Source organism: Ascaphus truei, chromosome 14 (assembly GCF_040206685.1).
Source record: "Ascaphus truei isolate aAscTru1 chromosome 14, aAscTru1.hap1, whole genome shotgun sequence".
Classification (NCBI taxonomy): domain Eukaryota; kingdom Metazoa; phylum Chordata; class Amphibia; order Anura; family Ascaphidae; genus Ascaphus; species Ascaphus truei.
The window spans coordinates 19,420,047-19,430,839 of NC_134496.1; the positions used below are offsets into that span (position 1 = coordinate 19,420,047).

A 10,793-nucleotide genomic window follows, 5' to 3' on the forward strand; every position below is an offset into this window, starting at 1 on the left:
TCCCCCATCACATCAGGCTGTCCCCCCATCATTATTACCTCCCATCACATCAGGCTGTCCCCCCATCATTATTCCCCCCCATCACATCAGGCTGTCCCCCCATCATTATTCCCCCCCATCGCATCAGGCTGTCCCCCCATCATTATTCCCCCCCATCACATCAGGCTGTCCCCCATCATTATTCCCCCCATCACATCAGGCTGTCCCCCATCATTATTCCCCCCATCACATCAGGCTGTCCCCCATCACATCAGGCTGTCCCCCCATCATTATTCCCCCCCATCACATCAGGCTGTCCCCCATCATTATTCCCCCCCCATCACATCAGGCTGTCCCCCATCATTATTCCCGCCCATCACATCAGGCTGTCCCCCCATCATTATTCCCTCTCATCGCATCAGGCTGCCCCCCCATCATTATTCCCTCTCATCACATCAGGCTGTCCCCCCATCATTATTCCCTCTCATCACATCAGGCTGTCCCCCATCATTATTCCCGCCCATCACATCAGGCTGTCCCCCCATCATTATTCCCCCCCATCGCATCAGGCTGTCCCCCATCATTATTCCCCCCCATCACATCAGGCTGTCCCCCCATCATTATTACCTCCCATCACATCAGGCTGCCCCCCATCATTATTCCCCCCATCACATCAGGCTGTCCCCCATCATTATTCCCGCCCATCACATCAGGCTGCCCCCCCATCATTATTCCCCCCCATCACATCAGGCTGTCCCCCCATCATTATTACCTCCCATCGCATCAGGCTGTCCCCCATCATTATTCCCCCCCATCACATCAGGCTGTCCCCCCATCATTATTCCGCCTCATCACATCAGGCTGTCCCCCCATCATTATTCCGCCTCATCACATCAGGCTGCCCCCCATCATTATTACCTCCCATCGCATCAGGCTGTCCCCCATCATTATTCCCCCCCATCACATCAGGCTGTCCCCCCATCATTATTCCCCCTCATCACATCAGGCTGTCCCCCCATCATTATTCCGCCTCATCACATCAGGCTGCCCCCCCATCATTATTACCTCCCATCGCATCAGGCTGTCCCCCATCATTATTCCCCCTCATCACATCAGGCTGTCCCCCCATCATTATTCCCCCTCATCACATCAGGCTGTCCCCCCATCATTATCCCCCCCATCACATCAGGCTGTCCCCCATCATTATTCCCCCCATCACATCAGGCTGTCCCCCATCACTATTCCCCCCCATCACATCAGGCTGCCCCCCCATCATTATTACCTCCCATCGCATCAGGCTGTCCCCCCATCATTATTCCCCCCCCCCATCACATCAGGCTGTCCCCCATCATTATTCCCCCCCATCACATCAGGCTGTCCCCCCATCATTATTCCCCCCCATCACATCAGGCTGTCCCCCATCATTATTCCCCCCCATCACATCAGGCTGCCCCCCCATCATTATTCCCCCTCATCACATCAGGCTGCCCCCCCATCATTATTCCGCCTCATCACATCAGGTGTTCCCCCATCATTATTCCCCCCATCACATCAGGCTGTCCCCCCATCATTATTCCCCCTCATCACATCAGGCTGTTCCCCCATCATTATTCCGCCTCATCACATCAGGTGTTCCCCCATCATTATTCCCCCCATCACATCAGGCTGTCCCCCCATCATTATTCCCCCTCATCACATCAGGCTGTTCCCCCATCATTATTCCCCCCCATCACATCAGGCTGTCCCCCCATCATTATTCCCCCTCATCACATCAGGCTGCCCGCCCATCATTATTCCCCCCATCACATCAGGCTGTCCCCCCATCATTATTCCGCCTCATCACATCAGGCTGCCCCCCCCATCATTATTCCCCCCCATCACATCAGGCTGTCCCCCATCATTATTCCCCCCCATCACATCAGGCTGTCCCCCCATCATTATTCCGCCTCATCACATCAGGCTGTCCCCCCATCATTATTCCCCCCCATCACATCAGGCTGTCCCCCCATCATTATTCCCCCTCATCACATCAGGCTGCCCCCCCATCATTATTACCTCCCATCACATCAGGCTGTCCCCCCATCATTATTCCCCCTCATCACATCAGGCTGTCCCCCCATCATTATTCCTCCCATCACATCAGGCTGTCCCCCCATCATTATTCCCCCTCATCACATCAGGCTGCCCCCCCATCATTATTCCCCCTCATCACATCAGGTGTCCCCCCATCATTATTACCTCCCATCACATCAGGCTGTCCCCCATCATTATTCCCTCCCATCATATCAGGCTGTCCCCCCATCATTATTCCCCCTCATCACATCAGGCTGCCCCCCCATCATTATTCCCCCTCATCACATCAGGCTGTCCCCCCATCATTATTCCCCCTCATCACATCAGGCTGCCCCCCCATCATTATTCCCCCTCATCACATCAGGCTGTCCCCCCCATCATTATTACCTCCCATCACATCAGGCTGTCCCCCCATCATTATTCCCCCTCATCACATCAGGCTGTCCCCCCATCATTATTCCCCCTCATCACATCAGGCTGTCCCCCCATCATTATTCCCCCCCATCACATCAGGCTGCCCCCCCCCCCCGAGGGCCGCCAACAGAAACCATGGGGCCCGGGACAAATGAAAGGAGCAGCCCCCCCCCCCCCCGAACCCATAGCGCCCCCCCCCCCCCGAACCCATAGCGCACCTACCACAAAAAAATATCTTTTAGCGCGCAGCTTTTACTTAACTGTTTTCTTACTGTGATACAGAAAAAAACATTACAATGCAACCTGTTTATTTTTATATTTTCAACAAAAGACATGTGACTGCCTGTCTGGGTGGGTGAGTGGGTGGGTGAATGACGGTAGGGTGAATGACAGTGGGTGGGTGGGTGAATGACAGTGGGTGGGTGGGTGGGTGAATGACAGTGGGTGGGTGGGTGAATGACGGTGGGTGATTGGGTGGGTGAATGACGGTGGGTGATTGGGTGGGTGAATGACGGTGGGTGGGTGAATGACAGTGGGTGGGTGAATGACAGTGGGTGGGTGAATGACAGTGGGTGGGTGAATGACAGTGGGTGGGTGAATGACAGTGGGTGGGTGAATGACAGTGGGTGGGTGAATGACAGTGGGTGGGTGAATGACAGTGGGTGGGTGAATGACAGTGGGTGGGTGAATGACAGTGGGTGGGTGAATGACAGTGGGTGGGTGAATGACAGTGGGTGGGTGAATGACAGTGGGTGGGTGAATGACAGTGGGTGGGTGAATGACAGTGGGTGGGTGAATGACAGTGGGTGGGTGAATGACAGTGGGTGGGTGAATGACAGTGGGTGGGTGAATGACAGTGGGTGGGTGAATGACAGTGGGTGGGTGAATGACAGTGGGTGGGTGAATGACAGTGGGTGGGTGAATGACAGTGGGTGGGTGAATGACAGTGGGTGGGTGAATGACAGTGGGTGGGTGAATGACAGTGGGTGGGTGAATGACAGTGGGTGGGTGAATGACAGTGGGTGGGTGAATGACAGTGGGTGGGTGAATGACAGTGGGTGGGTGAATGACAGTGGGTGGGTGAATGACAGTGGGTGGGTGAATGACAGTGGGTGGGTGAATGACAGTGGGTGGGTGAATGACAGTGGGTGGGTGAATGACAGTGGGTGGGTGAATGACAGTGGGTGGGTGAATGACAGTGGGTGGGTGAATGACAGTGGGTGGGTGAATGACAGTGGGTGGGTGAATGACAGTGGGTGGGTGAATGACAGTGGGTGGGTGAATGACAGTGGGTGGGTGAATGACAGTGGGTGGGTGAATGACAGTGGGTGGGTGAATGACAGTGGGTGGGTGAATGACAGTGGGTGGGTGAATGACAGTGGGTGGGTGAATGACAGTGGGTGGGTGAATGACAGTGGGTGGGTGAATGACAGTGGGTGGGTGAATGACAGTGGGTGGGTGAATGACAGTGGGTGGGTGAATGACAGTGGGTGGGTGAATGACAGTGGGTGGGTGAATGACAGTGGGTGGGTGAATGACAGTGGGTGGGTGAATGACAGTGGGTGGGTGAATGACAGTGGGTGGGTGAATGACAGTGGGTGGGTGAATGACAGTGGGTGGGTGAATGACAGTGGGTGGGTGAATGACAGTGGGTGGGTGAATGACAGTGGGTGGGTGAATGACAGTGGGTGGGTGAATGACAGTGGGTGGGTGAATGACAGTGGGTGGGTGAATGACAGTGGGTGGGTGAATGACAGTGGGTGGGTGAATGACAGTGGGTGGGTGAATGACAGTGGGTGGGTGAATGACAGTGGGTGGGTGAATGACAGTGGGTGGGTGGGTGAATGACGGTAGGGTGAATGACGGTAGGGTGAATGACGGTGGGTGAATGACGGTGGGTGGGTGAATGACGGTGGGTGGGTGGGTGGGTGAATGACGGTGGGTGGGTGAATGACGGTGGGTGGGTGAATGACGGTGGGTGGGTGAATGACAGTGGGTGGGTGAATGACAGTGGGTGGGTGAATGACAGTGGGTGGGTGAATGACAGTGGGTGGGTGAATGACAGTGGGTGGGTGAATGACAGTGGGTGGGTGAATGACAGTGGGTGGGTGAATGACAGTGGGTGGGTGAATGACAGTGGGTGGGTGAATGACAGTGGGTGGGTGAATGACAGTGGGTGGGTGAATGACAGTGGGTGGGTGAATGACAGTGGGTGGGTGAATGACAGTGGGTGGGTGAATGACAGTGGGTGGGTGAATGACAGTGGGTGGGTGAATGACAGTGGGTGGGTGAATGACAGTGGGTGGGTGAATGACAGTGGGTGGGTGAATGACAGTGGGTGGGTGGGTAGGTGAATGACAGTGGGTGGGTGGGTGAATGACAGTGGGTGGGTGGGTGGGTGAATGACAGTGGGTGGGTGGGTGGGTGGGTGAATGACAGTGGGTGGGTGGGTGGGTGAATGACAGTGGGTGGGTGGGTGAATGACAGTGGGTGGGTGGGTGGGTGGGTGAATGACAGTGGGTGGGTGGGTGGGTGGGTGAATGACAGTGGGTGGGTGGGTGGGTGGGTGAATGACAGTGGGTGGGTGGGTGAATGACAGTGGGTGGGTGGGTGAATGACAGTGGGTGGGTGGGTGAATGACAGTGGGTGGGTGGGTGAATGACAGTGGAATGACAGTGGGTGGGTGGGTGAATGACAGTGGGTGGGTGGGTGAATGACAGTGGGTGGGTGGGTGAATGACAGTGGGTGGGTGGGTGAATGACAGTGGGTGGGTGGGTGAATGACAGTGGGTGGGTGGGTGAATGACAGTGGGTGGGTGGGTGAATGACAGTGGGTGGGTGGGTGAATGACAGTGGGTGGGTGGGTGAATGACAGTGGGTGGGTGGGTGAATAACGGTGGGTGGGTGGGTGAATGACAGTGGGTGGATGGGTGGGTGAATGACAGTTGGATGAATGACAGTGGGTGGGTGGGTGGGTGGGTGGGTGGGTGAATGACAGTGGGTGGGTGGTTGGTTGAATGACAGTGGGTTGAATGACAGTGGGTGGGTGGGTGAATGACAGTGGGTGGGTGGGTGAATGACAGTGGGTGGGTGGGTGAATGACAGTTGAATGACAGTGGGTGGGTGAATGACCTTGGGTGGGTGAATGACAGTGGGTGGGTGAATGACAGTGGGTGGGTGAATGACAGTGGGTGGGTGAATGACAGTGGGTGGGTGAATGACAGTGGGTGGGTGAATGACAGTGGGTTGAATGACAGTGAGTGGGTGGGTGGGTGGGTGGGTGAATGACAGTTTGGGTGGGTGAATGATAGTGGGTGGGTGAATGACAGTTGAATGACAGTTGAATGACAGTGGGTGGGTGGGAGACAGTGACTGGGTGGGTGGGAGACAGTGACTTGATTGGAGACAGTGACTGGGTGGGTGGGAGACAGTGACTGGGTGTGTGGGAGACGGTGACTGGGTGGGTGGGAGACGGTGACTGGGTGGGTGGGAGACAGTGACTGGGTGGGTGGGAGACAGTGACTGGGTGGGTGGGAGACAGTGACTGGGTGACAGTGACCGACAGTGACTGGGTGGGAGGGTGACAGTGACTGGGTGGGAGGGTGACAGTGACTGGGTGGGAGGGTGACAGTGACTGACAGTGACTGGGTGGGTGGGTGACAGTGACTGGGTGGGTGACAGTGACTGGGTGGGTGACAGTGACTGACAGTGACTGGGTGGGTGGGTGACAGTGACTGACAGTGACTGGGTGGGTGGGTGACAGTGACTGACAGTGACTGGGTGACAGTGACTGGGTGGGTGACAGTGAGTGGGTGACAGTGAGTGGGTGGGGGACAGTGACTGGGTGGGTGACAGTGAGTGACAGTGACTGGGTGGGTGACAGTGAGTGACAGTGACTGGGTGGGTGACAGTGACTGACAGTGACTGGGTGGGTGGGTGGGTGACAGTGACTGACAGTGACTGGGTGGGTGGGTGACAGTGACTGACAGTGACTGGGTGGTTGGGAGACAGTGAATGACAATGACAGTGACTGGGTGGGTGGGAGACAGACTGGGTGACAGTGACGGGGTGAGTGACAGTGACTGGGTGGGAGACAGTGACTGACAGTGACAGTGACTGGGTGGGTGGGAGACAGACTGAGTGACAGTGACTGGGTGGGTGACAGTGACTGGGTGGGTGGGAGACAGTGACTGACAGTGACAGTGACTGGGTGGGTGACAGGGACTGGGTGGGTGACAGGGACTGGGTGGGTGACAGGGACTGGGTGGGTGACAGGGACTGGGTGGGTGACAGTGATCTCTTCTTCCGGCGATGTTACAATGAATGAAGCAAGCAAAGGGTATACTTAACAACTGTGTCTATTGGAATGTTATCTGTGCTGGTCCTTCCCCCGGTGTGGATGTGTTTTATGGCTAGAGGTGTCAAAAGGTTCCTGAAAGTTAGTGATGTAAGAGTGTGTATGTGTATCAGTGTGAATAAAAATGAATGGAGAGCCCACAGTATATACAGTGCTTTACAAAAGGTGTGTGTGGAGTGGGAGTGGATATAAATGGTGTGGGTGGGTGTGGAAATGTGAGAGATTGTAGCACAACTAAAAGTGTGTGTGGATACTTTGTGGTCCCTATTGGTGTATAGGGATGGAAAAACAAGGAGTATTAGTATGTGTAAGAGACAGCTGTGTGTGCATACATATAGCACTGTATATACTGTGGGCTCTCCATTCATTTTTATTCACACTGTCACACACACACACTCTTACATCACTTGCTTTCAGGAACCTTTTAACACCTCTAGCCATAAAACACATCCACACCGGGGGAAGGACAAACACAGATAACATTCCAATAGACACTGTTTATAGTATAGCTTTTGCTTGCTTCATTCATTGTAACATCGCCGGAAGAAGAGATCAGTGTATCTCGAAAGCTCGCACAAATAAAAGCATTTCGTTAGCCACAGAACGGTATCATCTATATATCTATATATCTATATATATATATATTCTTTTTTTACCAGGAATACATTGAGTGTTACCTCTCGTTAACCCTCGTCTAACCCCAACATGCCACCGAAATCCTAATATGCCATCCTAACCCTAACATGCCTGCCAAATCCTTACGCTAATTATGCCAACCTTACCCTACTACCAGCCTAACCCTTACCCTAATGCCAGCCTAATCCTTACCCTAACATGCCAGCCTAATCCTTTAGCCAATTATGCCAGCTTTACCCTACTGCCAGCCTAACGCTTACTAATGATGCCAGCCAAATTCTAATATGCCATCCTAACCCTTACCCTAATGCCATCCTAACCCCTACCCTACTAATGCCAGCCTAGCCTTTACCCTAACATGCCAGCCCAACCATAACATGCCAGTTTAACCCTTACCTTAACATGCCAGCCTAACCCTTCCATGTCATCCCAACTCTAACATGTCAGCCTAACCCGTACATGACAGTTTAACCCTTACCTTAACCCGCCAGCATAACTCTTACCCTAACATACCAACCTCACTCTAATCAGAACCCGAAAATGCCTAATAATCAGGGAGAAAATATGTGTGTGTGTGTATATATATATATATATATATATATGCATATAAATACATACAATGTGTATATATAATGTATAACGATCTATATAAATACGCACACCTCCAACTTTATAATGATCATGGTGCAGTATACAGTGGTAGAGAGTATGTCTTAGTTGGTGGGTGACATTGAGTATCTATATACACAGTTAGAACTGTGCAGATGTTCTCAACACGGCTATATATCGCAGCACACCCATCCACACCACATCCTCACTCCTCTGTCGCGACATGACAGCCCCACCAACCTCTTTGTTTTCGCTTCCCAAAAAGAGTCAATCCGGATCCAACAACCCAATCCGGATCAACAGTCCCGGGTGCAAGACCAAACCCAGCGGTAAGAGTCTGCTGCGCAACGGGCGGAGCGTGGGGCGGGAAATCCGAGCCTGCCCGCACAACGGGCCCGCTGGGAGTTGTAGTTCCCTGCCCCCGAGTCGCCAAGTAATCTAATGGTGGAGCCGAGAGTTCTAAACTACAACTCCCACGAGCCTTCCGCAAACTCCTCGCTCAAATTGCCACTTTATTTTTTTATTTTTATTGAATGAGCTTTATTAACAAAACGTTTATGATTACATCACATTAAATAAGTTATGGTGGATAGTACAATGTAAAGACTTGGGCGAGGCTTGACTACAACTCCCATGAGCACCCGCGGCTTCTGAACTAAAAGCTGTCGCCAGCAATTTTTTTACTATGTGTATTATATATTATTTCCAAGTGTAATTAATAAATAATATATAACAATGTGTTTGAACATTTAAGTTATATTTGATGGCATATGCTACATGTGTAATTAATATATAGTGTATATAATATATGAATATATATTTACATTTACAGTGTAGAATATTGTATGTCTTTATTTATATAGCGCCAAAAGTGTACTCAGCGCTTCACAAAGAATACAGTACAGGGACTTAAAATACATTAAGTGCAGCAAAATCAGACAATATGCTTAAAGAAGCATATGAATAGCACTGTGGATATTCTGAACACATGATACATAAAGCTTGGCTCCCTGCAGACGCACTTACCAGAACTCCCTCCTACTGTCTCTCTACATTCTCCCTACCTACCAATTAGACTGTAAGCTCCTCGGAGCAGGGACTCCTCTTCCTTAATGTTACTTTTATGTCTAAAGCACTTATTCCCATGATCTGTTATTTATATTATCTGTTATTTATTTGATTACTGCATGTATTACTACTGTGAAGCGCTATGTACATTAATGGCGCTATATAAATAAAGACATACAATACAATAGGAAAGGAAATCCCTGCCCCGAAGAGCTTACAATCTAAGAGGTTTGAGGGGAAATTTACAGAGACCGCAGGTGAGGGAATAAGTGCTGTAGATGGCAGTGCTTGACCACAATGGGTGGTAGGAGTGACTGTGGGACAGTAGCCATGAGTGCAGGCTGTTGGGATGCTTAACTTGTGGGGTGAGTTTTAAGTTACGTCAGTATTACATCAGAAGGTTAAAACCATTTACAGGGGAAGAGATGGCAGGGAGGCGTGGGTGAGATCAGGTGTGTGTGTCTTAGTTCAAGCTTAGGGGAGATCCCCAGCAGCAGGAAGGAGTAGATAGGGGGTGAGAATAGAGGATTTGTGTGGGTGTTTTTTATTGAGGGGTAAAGAAGTTGTTGGGAGAGATATGTATAAATAATGGTTCAGTGGGGAGTGTGGAAGATGTAGAGAACAGAAATGCTCACAAAGGAGCGAGGAAACAGTAAACAGACAAAGCAATAGGGAAGGCATAGTGAGATGCAGGAGGAGAGACTTCCCAGGTATTGGAGGATAGAATATATATATATATATAAATATATATATATATATATATATATATATATATATATATATATAAAATGCAGCAAGCTTAAGCTTGAAGGGGACCATGTTAAATGGTTTTGAAGCAAAAGGTGGCAGTGTGCTCATTTGCATGTCATTTCCCAGAATCCATTTCTGCAGTAGAAGCACTGTGTGCTGGGTGATAATGGTGAAAGGCAGGGTTGCAGACCTGTCTAAGGCCGCGCTATAGTGCCGGTGACACGACGTCGCCCGAAAACAAATGCATTGCCTCCGCCACGTGCAAATGAGCACACCATGTCACCTTTTGCCAAATCAATTTTTACATGGAACATGGGTTCCATGTAAAAATGGATTTCAGGCAAAAGGTGACGTGTGCTCATTCCCATGTCATTTCCCAGAATCCCTTGCTGCAGTGGAAGCACTGTATGCTAGGTCAGCGGTGCGCAAACTAGGGGGTGCAAAATTGTTCAGGGGGGGGCACGGCGGTTGCAGAGGCCCTGCGCTCTTCCCCCAAGGCATTTAAATTAATGCCGGGGGATCGCGAGGCCTCTGCAACTTCACTTACCTTCCCTTCGGCGACAAGTCGCCATGGCAATGTGACGTCATTTGATGCCGGAGAGAAGGTAAGGAAGGTGGGGGCGCAAGCAGGGAGGGAAGCAGGCAGGGGGGCGCAGCAGGAAAAGACTGCGCACCCCTGTGCTAGGTGATAATGGTGAAATGCAGGGTTGCAGACCTGTCTCAGGCGTGTAATATAGTGCGCGTGCATGCGCTTACGTCATTATAATTGGTTGTGTTAGCCAGACGTTTGTATACTTGGGACGCGCGCACGGCCGTAAGTGGTGGCGCGGCAGACCAGGGAAAATACAAATTGTATTTTTGCGCTGGTCACGCCGCGAACCAATCACAGCGCGGCCTAACGCAGTGAT

At 51.5% G+C, this 10,793-nt stretch overlaps 1 protein-coding gene across 1 annotated transcript in view; it reads right to left on the reverse strand.

The window, feature by feature from the left end:
• Nucleotides 1-8,460, reverse strand: part of ATL3 (atlastin GTPase 3) — a 32,688-nt gene extending 24,228 nt beyond the window's left edge. The window contains 1 exon segment of the mRNA XM_075569981.1: nucleotides 8,308-8,460. The gene's annotated coding sequence lies outside the window, so the exon portion shown is untranslated.
• Between the last annotated feature and the right edge of the window lie 2,333 nt (nucleotides 8,461-10,793).